This window comes from Clarias gariepinus, chromosome 5, assembly GCF_024256425.1.
Source record: "Clarias gariepinus isolate MV-2021 ecotype Netherlands chromosome 5, CGAR_prim_01v2, whole genome shotgun sequence".
NCBI lineage: Eukaryota > Metazoa > Chordata > Actinopteri > Siluriformes > Clariidae > Clarias > Clarias gariepinus.
The window spans coordinates 29,156,473-29,165,792 of record NC_071104.1 but is presented as its reverse complement, the minus strand read 5'-3'; the positions used below and the strand labels follow the sequence as shown (position 1 = coordinate 29,165,792).

The 9,320-nt window shown below is 36.7% G+C and overlaps 1 pseudogene; it reads left to right on the top strand.

The window, feature by feature from the left end:
* Positions 1-880: 880 nt before the first annotated feature.
* On the top strand, positions 881-8,409 carry LOC128524212 (sterol 26-hydroxylase, mitochondrial-like; annotated as a pseudogene).
* The last annotated feature ends 911 nt before the right edge of the window (positions 8,410-9,320 follow it).

The following is a 9,320-nucleotide window of genomic DNA, read 5'->3' as shown; positions in this document are numbered from 1 at the left end:
CTGGTAAACTAGTATTGTTGATTTAGTAGCTCAATCACATTTATCTGTTTTCAAATCACTGAAGGTTTTACTTAGCCTATTATTATTTATTCTTATGGATTAAATTTCTTAACATCTTAATCTGAAAGTGGCGTTGTATCAGATTATAATTGTTTATGAGCAGGTTTTGCACCTGGAGTCTGCAGTCAAGTTTACTTGATCTCTCACATACTCAATTGATTGCCAACTACAATAAAACTACAGAAAAGCACTGAACCTGCACATATCACGCTTTGTTACAAAGGTCTTATACTGTGTGTACTGTAAGGGAGGATAACTGATAATCTAATAAGGTTCATTTAAACACAAATCAATTGTAAATAAACCAAATGGGTAATTTTAGAGAAATTATGAAATTACCACTGTAAACCTTTTTTACATTAGAATTTTTTAACAAATCTGCTTTTTACTAAGCATATGTGTATTTGTAATAAGCAGTTTTATCAAACTTTGTCATTTCTAGGAAAAGAAGGTTCTTAAAAGTGAATGGACTGTTATGAACAAAGTACAGCACTGTAGCAGTTACATTTTCCATATCTAAGTTAGATTGAGCTGTTTGAGGATTATTCAAAATGCAGGATATTTAATGATTGTAGAAAAGAACCAAAAATGTTGACTTTTAACATGGTTAGCTTTCTAAAGTGCAAATAAAAGAGATAGATAGATAGATAGATAGATAGATAGATAGATAGATAGATAGATAGATAGATAGATAATTTACTTTTTATTGGTAAGTGTACATGTGGTAATCTGTACTGTGAGCAGTTTATGTCAATAAACAGTAATCCCTTGGTATCAAAGTTCAAGCATGTTCTGAAGCCACAGTCTTGTTATAGCAGTCTGTGTTCAGTTAAGTGAAAAGTTAACAGTCCAGGCAGTTGTCCTGCATTCTTTCTGCCAAGTAAAACACAAGCTGTACTGTATACATTCAGGTCCTACTCTACTAATGGCGGGATGTCTTGTGCTGCGTTCAGCTGAAACTACGGCTTTTCCTGTGTTCCTTAGGTCCACCACAGTTAATCTGGACTTAAAAAGAAGTGCAAGTGGAAACACTACAGCTTCTGTCCCTCCTGGCAGCATCAAGACTGAGGCTGACCTGCCTGAGGTCACTCTTCCCACAACTCTGTACAGGTGGATCTTTAAAGGGTACTACAAACGCTTACATGAGCTGCAGGTACAGTGTGTAAGGTGATACATCACTTGCAGATGGGCATTTTCTGTGCTGTTAGTCATTTTGATACTTGTTTGTGAGTAATTAAGATTTGCAGAGTCAAAAGAATGGAAATAAGTAAAAGAAGTTCTGTGCATCTTGTGATAGACATGTCTTCCATATGGAAGATCTAAAGAGGCCAGGGGTAGCTCAGTGGTTAAGGCATTGGACTACAGTTCGGAAGATCCCAGGTTCAAACCCCACAACCACGAAGTTGCCACTGTTGGGCCCTTGAGCAAGGCCCTTAACCCTCAACTGGTCAGATGTGTACTGAGATAAAAATGTTAGTCGCTCTGGATAAGAGCGTCTGCCAAATGCCTAAATGTAATGATGTTTACAAAAGCCTACTACATTTTTGTGATTTCTCTAGTTATATGAAAAGCAGCTGTATGGCCCCATGTATAAAGTAAGAGTTGGGAACAGATATGCAGTTGCACTGAATACTGTGGAGCTGCTGCAGGAGCTGATGAGAAAAGATGATAAATTCCCTAGCAGAGGAGACATGGCTGCCTGGACCGAATACCGAGATACAAACTCTTTGGGTTACGGACCTGTCACTGAGTAAGCCACTTTGTGTTTCGTTGTTTGTGGATATGTGTTACACTTAACTGTCGCACTGCGAGATGTTATGGTTCATATAAGAGCCCATGATCATAGCCCATTTTAACATGTTTTGGGTTTATTAATTGAACACAAAACCCACTCAGAACTGCGCAGTGAGCATTACAGTACCCCCTTTATGGACAGCTCCCAATGTCCCTATTCAGCTTCGGAACTTTCTGATAAGTTCGGGTTTCAGTATATGCGGAGCTGGAAATCAAGAGTGCTCCACTGGACTGTACCAACAAATACTGGGTGGCTCCCCAGATGCGTTATGTGTGGTGGAACAGTTTGTATAGGGCCTGGTGCCTCATTCAGTCTCTGTCCTTTCTTTTGTGCCATCGCATAAAAGGTTTTTTTTTGGGGGGGGGGCGGGGACAACGAACAGCCCATCCCTGGTTTAGAAGGACCCTGGGGGCAGGTTAGTTGCATGACTGGAAGGTCTCTGGAAGGGTGCCTCTGAGTCTTTCCTTTATAAAACACTTACTTGCAGTTCCAATAGACCAGACCAGCAGCTGATAGGTCTACTGGGGCAGGAGGCGCTGGACCTGGAGTGCACCTGACTCGCTCTAGCTCTGTACAACATTTAATTATAAATTTGTCCAAACAAGACAGCTTGTTTTGAGGAGCATATGATCGAGATGTACTTGAAATTCTACTCATTCTTACTTACTACAGTATATCACAATCATCTTTACCACTTTATACATGAACCACTTTATCCTGTATACAGGGTCAGGGTGCCAATCTATCATAGGCTACGTTTACAGTACACTGCAGGTCTCGATGCCCAATTCTGATTTGTTGCCTATATCTGATTTTTTTGACCGTCTGTTTACACGTTCTTTTAACTATGACCCATATCCGATATACGTGTTTACACTTGCCATACCATCTAAAACATTGTGCATACTTAAAGGGAGGTTCTTGCGCTACACACTAGCCAAGATAGACGAAGGTGAAGAATGCTTTACGCTCTGCGATATATGCAAAGTTTGCGAAACGTCACCATGGTTTTAAAACAGAGGAGGAGAAAAAAAACGGCATAATTGCAGCCTGCGCATATGCCAAGCTGCGCATCTCTTTCTGGTATAATCAACATCCCTGCACGCGTGTACTGTTTACTACAACACTGTGGCCACGTGTGTGCACGTGAAACATATTTTATTTTGTGTTGGTAAATGCGTGTGTACAGTGTACTGTTTTTTATAATGTGTGCGTGCTTGTCTCATTAGAGAGGTTAAAGATCCATTTTCTCTCTCTGCTCAAGGCTTAGCCTGCTCTTTGTGTCTGTGTGTGCGCGGACACTGTGCCACACACACAGACACACAGACCCCTCCTACTTTCGCCGTGACAGACACATACACACACACACACTATCTCTCTGCTCTACACAGAGACACTGCTCTATCGTGATTCTTTTCAAGGGTAAAGTGCAGGTTAATTTGTTTTATTTTTACTTTACAGCAGTGATTCCATTAGTGTGTCGCTCAATCGAGTGTCATTAGAGAGATTTCTTGTTTATTTTTCTGATGAAACAGTGTTTCTGTGTGTGCGCGTGTGTGAAAAGAGTGAAGGAAGGGTAACTGTGTAAGACGAGAAGGGGGAGAGGGGAGCTTACTTTAGATTTACACACACACACACACACACACACACACACATAAGCAGCGCCTGCACGCATAAACGGAAACACTTATCTGTGGGGATTTATTGTTCCTTTTTTTTAAAGGTAAAGTGCAGGTTAATTTGTTTTATTTTGTAGTAATTATTTTTATGCATTTATTTTTGGGGGGCTGTGGAACAAATACTTTAAGTTTTCATAATTTCTAATGGGAACATTCGATTCGCTTTTGGAACGAATTATGCCCACTGTAGGTTCTACTGTACATATATTTATTTTGTATGTTTTATTCCTGTATGGGTGGAATGGTGATGTAGTGGTTAGCACTGTCGCCTTGCACCTCCAGGGTCCAGGGTTTGATTTCAGGCCAGGCTCGATTCCCGGCTCTGTGTGCATGGAGTTTGCATGTTCTCCCCGTGCTTGGTGGGTTTCATCCGGGTACTCCGGTTTCCTCCCACATTCCAAAGACATGCAGGTCAGGCTGATTGGCGTTCCTAAATTACCCGTAGTGTGTAAATGGGTGTGTGAGTGTGTGTATGTGTGTGTGCCCTGCGATAAATTACGGAACATGGAAAATTGGTAGCATAAACAGAGCTCAGCAAAATTACTTTATAAAAGGTATTAAAACTCCAACTGGATGAGCCCACGTTTCAGCCTGGGCTAATGTATGCACAAAACAGGAGACCACGTGAGGCAACCGCATCCGATTTGACCACTGCTCTTGTGACTTTCTCAGGTCTAGTAAACAATAACAGAAAACTCCATTTAACTTTCACCCTTGAACTGTTTGTGCATGCATGTGTGTGTATTTAAATAGCGTAGTTTAACGTATCCTAAATTAGTCAAATAAATTCTTGTTTCTTTATAAAGAACTGTTGTCTTGGTTGTGTATTTTAAAGTCTAAACATTTGCCCAGATCTAAAGGTACCTTGCTCATAATTGCTAAATACTAGATTTTGTTATCATCGGTGGCCACGTGATAAGCAGAACTGGTAAGATCCACTAAATTGTATCAAACGCTGGATGGGTAGTCATTAAAGTGTAGCTACACATTAAAGAATTATGCATGATCATACAGTTCCACACAATAGCATAAAACTGCAAATGTTTTCATATGTAAATGATCTGCTTATTTTTCTTTTCCTACTACATCTGGTTATCTCATATATTTCTATATATAAATCCTAGCAATTGTGTGACAAACAGGATGCTTTGTTTAAAAAATACTGTTGATGTGCACCCAAAATGTTTGCAAAGAAAATTGTGTTTATATTGCAAAGGAATAAGGCATAGTCCTGATCACTTTCTAATGAAACATGTTAGGTGTGTCCCATAGCACCAACCAGCCTATGGGCTCCCTGAATTATTCATACACACTTTTTTTCATTTGTAGGAAATGCTGACAATTTCCCTAAAAATGCTGAAATATGTTGCATTTTGTATTCACTAGAGAAGGAGAGAAATGGTACAAACTCAGATCTGTGCTGAACAAACGTATGCTGCATCCAAAGGGCTCTGTGAAGTATGACAATGTGGTTAATGAAGTGGTCACAGATTTTCTCAAACGGATATGCCATTTACGCAAGCTGAGCTCCACTGGAGACCTGGTACCCAACATGTCCAATGAGCTGTATCGCTTCTCTCTAGAAGGTATCGTCTGTCTGATGTTACTTATAGCTGTCTAACAATTATATAGTATATCTTTAAAAAGGTGAAATTACATTATGAAAACTGTGATTTTCTTTAATTTAATTTACCTCAAACAATTAAAGGTTTTATATTGTAAGTGATTCAAAAGTGAGTTGGGACATATGCCATCTTATTAGGAATCTCCCGCATACTCTTTGAGACTCGTATTGGCTGTCTTGAGAATGAGATTCCAGCAGAAAGTCAAAACTTCATCGATTCCATTGGCCAGATGTTTACTTATACTATGGCTGTGTCTATTTTACCCAAGTGGACTCGCACTTTTTGCCTTTTTGGCGGCGTTATATAAGTGGTTGGGACGGAATCTTTAGATTCGGTAAGAAAACCTACATTGTTGTAAGAAAAATTTTATCCTCTCACTCATCCCTCATCTTCATTTTTTTATAGATATGATTACATTTTTCAGTCTTTTAGTAGTTTATTACTTCTGTCATTTTTATTTAAATTGAGAGAGATCTCTACATGACTTTGAATAGCCTGCAAGCTAATTGACAGGAAGATGGAGGACATTCAGAAGCGCCTGGATGCAGGTCAGGAAGTTGAAGGAGAGTATCTTAGCTATTTGCTTTCCAGCACCAACATGAGCAAAAAGGATGTGTATGGAAGTGTTGCTGAACTGCTCCTGGCAGGAGTGGACACAGTAAGAATAACTGTGCACTACTATATAACTTTAATTAGTAGCGGAAAATCTTTTAAGATAAAAAATATAAGGAAAAATAAAGCTAAATAAAATGCCCTTTCTCTTAAGACATCCAATACTATGATGTGGGCATTGTACCTGCTGTCACAAAATTCAAAAACACAGGACACACTGTATCAGGAGGTAAATAATATCATCAAAGGGGACAAAATTCCAACAGCTGAGGACATAAATAACATACCCTACCTCAAGGCTGTCATTAAGGAGACTCTAAGGTGAATAGAAAAAATGTCTAAAAGTGTTTGCACCTAGTATTTAAGTACCATATAGTGTACTGTATAACATCAAAAATAGCTGCAATGCAGTGGTGTACTTATATCCTAAACATACATCTGTTTATCATTAAAGAAAATGATAAATACTGTATATGTATATTTATTTTGATTCTTTGATCTATTATATTATGACTATTTTATGGTCATGTTTAGAATGTACCCAGTTGTTCCCGCAAACATACGCATTTTATCAGAAAATGACATGGTCATCGGAGGACACTTCTTCCCTAAGAAGGTACAGTTTTCTCCCTAAAATGTATCATCCTTCATAAATCACTGTTTAACTCCTCAATTACTCTTTTGAACAGACCACATTTATGATGCTCCATTATGCAATCAGTCAAGATGAGACCATATTCCCTGAACCAAGACTCTTTAAGCCTGAACGCTGGTTACGAGATGGGAGGGAGCGACCTACCCCATTCGGATCTATTCCTTTTGGATTTGGAGTGAGAGGGTGTGTTGGTAAACGGATTGCTGAACTGGAAATGCACTTGGCTCTGGCAAGGGTAAGAAACCAGAGGACCTCATTGGATCATATAAAATATGTTATTAGTCCATATATTTATTAGCACTTATTTAGAAATTACAATAGATATAAAGAAAAAATCCACACACTCCTGTGAAAAATGAACCCTAGTCAGAGAGCAAAATCATAGATAGTTTAAAATATACCATTTGTTTTGCAAAACTTGCAGAAATCTTTGGAATGAGAGGTAATATTAATAATTATAATAACTAGACAGGTATATTTTCTAAAGAAAATGTAAGTGGTCTTTGCCGTGGCAAATCTCAGGTCTCTAGGTCTTTTATAATGACAGTCTACATGGTCAATTGCTAAGGTTCTCCAAAGTGGTCGCTAGGGTGTGGCTTGACAGCTTTATAATGAGACTGATTGGTTGCCTGAGTAAAATGAGTCAATAGGATCATCAGTGAGCACTTCCTGTTTCAATGGGAAGTATCTTCATCATAATGTCAGTGGGTCTACGACAAATGGTATGAGACTAGTTATGTTCCATAAGTTTGTACGGAAGTAGAAAAAGAAAATAACAAGAAGGTTGCAAGATAATACAAGTAATGTTTGGCTTCATAAGCTAATATTAATAATAATAATAATAATAATAATAATAACAGTAGTAGTAGTAGTAGTAATAATAATAATTTAGTTTGTAGGTTCAAAAAAAGTGCTATATTACAAGCAAAAGTTGCTTTAACAAACATATTTGGTAGGGCTGTGTACCTAAAATATTCATTTATCTAAAATATTTTCATTTGTTTATCACTAAAATTTGTTGTTTTCTTTATAACATATCACATTTAAGTTGGAAAAAAAAGATCTCATGATTTATCATGGTTAATTTATTAAAACATGCATGTTTTAACATACACTAATATAGTGTATTTGTATACATATTTATGTGTACTTATTTGTATTTTTCATATTTTATCTGAAACTATTTTTCGTTTATCTAGATAGTAAAGCTGTTTGAAGTTAAGCTGGATCCAAATGTGGGAGAGATTAAAGCTCTCAGCCGTACTGTGCTTGTGGCAGACAGAACTGTCAACTTTCATCTTTTGGAGCGGAAACACGTAGCCACTGAAAGCTGCTCTAAGCTTTAAGCTCCACCAAATAAAGTCTCTGAAGAAGTTACATACACCCTCTATTAAAAAAAACAACTCTTTCTATCGCACCTTTCTCCACCGAGATAAAGGTGCACAGTGGCATGTCATTACACTGTAGTGCAATGATACTTCCATGTTGTTAAACTGAATAAAAAAATAGTGGCTCTTGGCTGAAAGTGGCAAAAAGCACAGTAACTGTTGTGTCACCCGTAAGAGACATGATTTCAGTCATTTATAATTGGTAAGTGCACTCTATAACCTCATGGGTGCGAGGTCTGTGTGTATTGCTGGAAACGTATAGCACAAGGTTTACTAATTTCTGTTAGAAAGTAGAGACAATTCAGTAAGTTTTTTAAGCATTAGATTTAATATAAATTTAAAAATATGTCATTATAATTATGGTTTAAAAGTAAAAAAAAATCCAGAGGACATTTTAGCATTAGTAAAATTTTTAAGCAGGCAGGTAAAATGGACAGTATACACGATGGTGTACACCAAAGCATTAATATTCACCAGTGGCTTCAGTAGCTGTTTTACTTAAACTAAGGTAATAATAACAAGTAATAATATTAATGTGAATTGAATCATATATTTAAAATATATATATTTTAATAATTTGTTAAGATTAATAGAAGGAAACATAATGGCATAGTTGGTTCCTTTTTGCCTTTTTCATTATGTTGTCATAATGTGTGAATTGATATATATTATTATGTACATGTAGAATATTGTTTTCAATAAAACTGGATTATTAATTGTTCATGTTACTATTATCACATATTATTGCAATAATATGTTCATTATTATCATGAACATTTTTAATAAGGCATTAAAATTATATCTGTGTATAGACAGTATGATACCATGAGTGTGAATTGCTGTAAAGGGAGATGGTTTGTAATATATATGCTGTTAAACCTTGAATTGCGAGCATAATTTGTTCTGGAGATGTGCTTGTAATCCAAAGCACACGCATATCAAAGTGAATTTCTCCGTAAGAAATTATGGAAACTCAGATGATACGTTCCACAACCCAAAAATATTCATATAAAAATTATTAATACAAAATATGAAGTAAAAATAAAGTAATTAACTTGCACTCTACCTTTTAAAAGAATCAAAGCTGGTTTAAGGGAAAAGAGCAGGGGCATATTGTGTAGTTACACACAAACACAAACACATACACACACACTAATGGAATCAACGCTAGATACCAGACGCAATAATGCAGAAAAGCTGAAGGCTGCTATCAGAGCAACCTGGGCTTCCATAACACCTTTACAGTGCCATAGACTGATCGTCTCCATGCCACTTTGCAATTTCTCTGGGAATTGTCTAGTTTATAATAAAAATGATAGATTTTTTATATGGTATTTATCCGTATATGGTTTTTGATACCTCTGTCACCTATGATCCAGACTAAGTCCAACCAGTTCTAACTAATTCTATATTTACTATATTTTTACTAATAATTTTTATATTTTCTGTATTTTTATTATTTAAATATAAATACATACATGATTTTATTTATTTATTTTTGTTACA